This window comes from Canis lupus, chromosome 18, assembly GCF_003254725.2.
Source record: "Canis lupus dingo isolate Sandy chromosome 18, ASM325472v2, whole genome shotgun sequence".
Classification (NCBI taxonomy): Eukaryota; Metazoa; Chordata; class Mammalia; order Carnivora; family Canidae; genus Canis; species Canis lupus.
The window spans coordinates 29,614,548-29,620,154 of record NC_064260.1 but is presented as its reverse complement, the minus strand read 5'-3'; positions in this window follow the sequence as shown (position 1 = coordinate 29,620,154).

Sequence of the window (5,607 nt, the reverse complement as noted above, 5' to 3'; positions counted from 1 at the left end):
GTCCCACATCAGGCTCCCTGCATGGAGCCTGCTTCTCCTTCTGCCTGTGTCTCTGTCTCTCTCTCTCTCCTGTGTTTCTCATGAATAAATAAATAAAATCTTAAAAAAAAAAAAAAAACAATGAAGAGTTTTATGCTTGCTTCAGAGTAATGGGTTTTCCACAAAGTACTTTCTAGAATGGAAAGAAACAAATAGATGAGAACCAAATAAACCTCATTTTATCCATAATGCTTTTGTTCACAGACCCTCTGCTCCTAAGAAAAGGATCTCCCCTATATTCCATCTGGGTAATGCATTTCATGTGTTCTTTTTACCACCATTTTTGAGTTTTCGTCTATATTCTCATCATGTGGCAATTTCCTCATTGTTTGTTAATTTTGATTTTTTCATGAATGGCAAATTTTAACAGTGACTTTAAATATATATGGTTGCTTTTCATATATCAAAGATAGACATGTCTGGAAATCATATAAAATTATTAGGTTATCAGGACACAATATTAATAGGTGATATTTTGAAAAAGCTCACATATCTATACAAATAAAAATGTTACCAAGCAGGGAATAGAGGGATCATTTTGCTACAGTTTATATAATTATATGACTTGCCATTGTGAAAATATAAAAAATAAACCAGGCCGAAATCATATAAGGTAGAATAGAAAAAATAAAATGATGAAACCAACAGCTATCATATTTATCAGATATTTATCAGAAAGCTGATATATATCTAATCATGTATTTAGAGAACTTTAAAAAAATAAATATGCAATATTTTTTATGGAAAGCATTGCTACATTTAAAATCCAAATCTAATGCTAAACAGAAAGTGAAAATTTAAATTTGATTTGCTTTTATGAAACTTGAGTATTTCAAAACTCATTAACACATCTATCCCTTTTTTTGGCCTGAAAGTATGCTGTATGTTTTGTGTTCATTAATTTCTCAAGCACTTTGACTGATCAATTGATTGATGCATGTATTGAGGTTTTGCTACATTAAAGTTACAGTGTAATTTTAGATCTAGCCTTCAGTTTAGAGAAAATACAGAAGAAAGAAAAGTCAAACAACATCTTCAGAACCAACGAGACAGAAAATATGGGGCATTCTACAAAACAGTTAATATGGTCCCTGAACAAATCAATGTAAATTTTTTTTTTTTTTAATTTTTATTTATTTATGATAGTCACAGAGAGAGAGAGGCAGAGACACAGGCAGAGGGAGAAGCAGGCTCCATGCACCGGGAGCCCGATGTGGGATTCGATCCCGGGTCTCCAGGATCGCGCCCTGGGCCAAAGGCAGGCGCCAAACCGCTGCGCCACCCAGGGATCCCTCAATGTAAATTTTTAAAATAGGAACTGTTCTAGAGTGGGACCAAAAAATAATTTTGAGTATCCTGATTGAGGAATGTTGGAAAAGAAAAGAAAAGCTTTACAGAAGACACTTGATACATAATTTGCGACATTTAAACATTTCAATTCTGCAACAGAAGCCATTAAAGAATTATTGCTAATATTCTCCATTGTGGTAACATTATTTTATTTAGGTGAAATAACATTCTTTTTTTTCAAAGACACATACTGAAGGGCTTAGGAAAGAAGTGCTGTGTCCACAATTTCCTTTGAAGTGGCTCAGCAAAATACACACACATACACATGTGCACAATATACATATGATGGCAAGATATGCCATATTGTTGAATGTAGATGGTGGAAATGTGAATAAATATCATATTATTTATGATACTTTTAAAATTTTTTTATAAAAGCGAGAAAAATTATAAAGTCACTGCTTATGAGTTGAAACTAGAATGTTGAAAATGGGAAAAACTCTCCGTCAAGTAACTCACAGAGCACATGCCAAACTTATGCTTAACATACTTGCAACAGCCATTATTAACATTTTAAGATAAGTTCTGAGATTCTACACTAGTAAAAAATTGTACCTGAACTTTTCAAGATGCCTCCTTCCACATTGCCCAATGGTGAGCCAATCCACGTGACTGTCATTGGGCTCTCTCTCTAAGGGTCAGGAGCAACCCAGACCCTTAAATTTTTAATGATTTTGTTTCCATTTTCATTCATAATTCTAGATAAAATTATCAGAAGACATAGCTTTATGAATTTTTTTTTTACAATACAAGCCTTGTAACTCTTAAGTCTCCCTTAATTTGGGATATCTTATCAGTATTTTCATCACCTTCATCTTGGTCTATTGATCCCTAGATGCATGCTACAACAGGGATATTCTTACTGTAAAGTATTTTAGTGTACAGAAACATGAATGCAAATGGAAGCATTCTTTTCCCTCCAAGTTACTATTTATACACTCTCTGAAGAGAGTCATGCCTCTATGTAATTAGGTAAGTTTCTACACAGGGCAAGTGTTGGAAGCAAGACTGAAGCAGGATATTGAAAATCCTTCGTAAAGATGTAGAATCAAAACTGAATGTGAACCAAAATATCATTATGAAATCTCTCATGAAAATATTTAAATATAATTAATCAATATAGATATTATATGTAAATGTAAACATAATTAAAAGTACAACTTTATTGGTTAATGATCAGGACTGGATATTATTAGTCTTATGTGCTTATGATAAAAATGGTGATAAACAAATGCAAAATTATGTAATCTTGGAATACATGTAACAAATGTAATGTGATAAATGGAAGAGTAAATAAAATCCATCTTAAAATAGCCAAACAATTATGCCACTCATAGTCATGGATAAATTCCAAGATTCAATTTGTTTTTCTTTGCAATATTTCAAAGCTTGACTGTAATCAAATAGCTAATTGATTTTAAGGACTTTTTTCCTTTAGTGTTCACACCAGTATATCAATATTAAATTATTCAATTAGTATTTCAAAAATACTTGGCTCATGCAGAATATATAGGAAGGAGAGTGTGAGCTTAATCCATTTTCGATTAGAAGATTTTGTTGGAAAAGTGTCATTTGTTTTCAGTCACATTTTCATAATGGAAATTGGTTCCTGTCCCTAATCTGACTTAATGGAAAGGAAGATCAAGTTCTTGACATATCTGATAGGATATCAACACAATTTGCTGGAACACTTGCCACTTGATGATGAAACTGTCAGAACTGTACTAATGAGAAAGGGATGCTTTGATTAGATGCCTTGTTGAATGTTAATTATGCAGTTAGGAAAATAGAGAGTTTATATGCTGACATGAAATTCCTAGTAGAATAAAATGGATTCATAAAGGGCCAGCAAGTCAAGCTAAAGCAAAGTCCATTTATCTCATATATTGGCCAAATAAATATCTTCAGTATGACCTTAAGAACTCATATAATTTGCTAGTATCGATAGACCCCATCCCTCCAGATTCCCAGCTTTAATGCTTGGGAGGGTAAGTTTTAGTAATGTTGGCTGCATACTCTAAGAGGACCAGTTGCAAGTTAGCGTGGGGTCAGAGATAAACAATTAAGGTGAAATATCTACCAACTATGGTACATAAGAAATCCATAAAGTGCTATGATAAGTTTTAACACACAAATATATGTTAGCTACCTTCAAATACTTGAAACTCTCTCATGTAGAAGAGAGACCAGGCTTATTCATTGTTGGGGTAAATTTACAAACATGACTTGTACCACAGATGCAGCTGTTCAACAATGGAAAGAATAGAAGAGATTCTAAAAGAATCAAATCTTGACATTTGCAATGATGTGGCTGGAACTAGAGGGTATCATGCTAAGCGAAATAAGTAAGTCAGAGAAAGACAAATACCATATGATTTAACTCATATGTGGAATTTAAGAAGCAAAACTGGGGAACATAGGGGAAGGGGAGGAAGAATAAGACAAAACCAGAGAGAGAGAGAGAGACAAACCATAGAAAACTTTTAACCATAGAGAATAATCTAAAGGTTGCTGTAGGAGAGGTAGATGTGGGGTGGGGTAAGTGGGTGATGGGCATTAAGGAGGGCACTTGATGTAATGAGCATTGAGTCTAACATGCAACTGATGAATCACTAGATTCTACACTGAAATTAATAATACACTATATGTTAACAAACTTGAACTTAAATAACACCCCCCAAAATGAGGCTCAAAATATTAATTTATTTTTGAAATTACAAAAGAAAAAGAGAGAGAGAGATTCTATGTTAGGACAGTCTCCCCTAAGTTAAATCTGATTCCTTTGAATTTGATTTTCCAGTCTACGGCCATACCACCCTGAACGCGCCCGATCTCGTCTGAATTTGATTTTCCATGATTTGCTGCAATTAATAATCATGTTTCTGTAAATTACAGTAATATTGACATATGCTATTAAAGTACATTTGAAGTAACTTAGTCAACTGTTAGCTTCAAGGGACTATTATATAATTACCAGAAATTTTGTATTTGGTTTCATCCAAAAATTTCTCTTTGACCCATTAAAATAATTTTATCTATTAGGAACTAATCCTACTGGTTGTGGTACAATAAAGTGGGAGGTGATAACAAGGCCATTTTTTATTTTATAATCATTCCAGAAGGACAATAAGATTGTATCTGTTGAAAGACAGAGGCAATTTTCTAGTTAATTTAATTTGTAAGCCACTTTTACTTGACATTTCAGGTAACTTGGGAAAAAGCTATTTTATTTTCAATTTTAATTGTAGAAACATGAAGTCACTTGAATACTGCACCTTTACTTTGTTGCCGAAGCTTTAATCAACTTGGATAATTTGATAATATTGTGTCTACATAGAGAGATTTTTGCATGCATGCCCATGAATGTTTTATTCTTGTTACTCTTGGTAATGTCTGAAATCTGAAGGACTATGTAATAATCCCCATATAATATCTACATGTACACCTAATGCAGCAGTTCCATTTACGTATTCCACAAACAGTAATTATTTTCATAGAATGCACTTAATTAACTCCATCCCACTGCAGAAATCTCATCTAGAGGAGATGATGAAACTCAGTTAATTGCAATCTGAGAGAGTATGTGCCTTAAACAGGTGCAACCTCCTACATCTATTTTGTGACTCTGTTTATGAATAAACATAAATTTTAGGATATCATGTTTAGTCTCGTTCTATCCTGTTCTATACACAAATGATAATTTATGGGTGTTTTCATCCAAGACTTTGGTTATTGGCGTCAGGCTATTATTAGAAAAATAGGCAAAATTAAATCATGTAACATAACCTACAAGAGGTATTTATAGGTCTTTTAATTTAAGCAAATTCCCTATCAGTGCCTGTTTTTAACTTAGAATGAAAGAAATCAAATCAGTCTACTCTAAAGTCATGGCTGGCGAATTGTTATAGCTTAATACATTTGGCAAATGTTTCTAAATTCCTTGCAGTATAGGACATTGGAAGAAATTGAAATCATTCTTCCATAGGGAGTTGGAAGCATTTTAAATGCTTTTCAACATCTATAAAACTCTATAACTTATCAATTTTATAGTGTGTTCAATATTTTGACCTTACAAAGTATACCTTCTAGAGCAGAGCATATCATCAACAACTTTATTTAATTTTGTGTATAAGTGGAAAAAAAAGAAAGAAATGATACATAATATATTTTGTAATGTGAATAAATAGTTTAGTTACTGGCCCTGGAACAGTCTCAGAA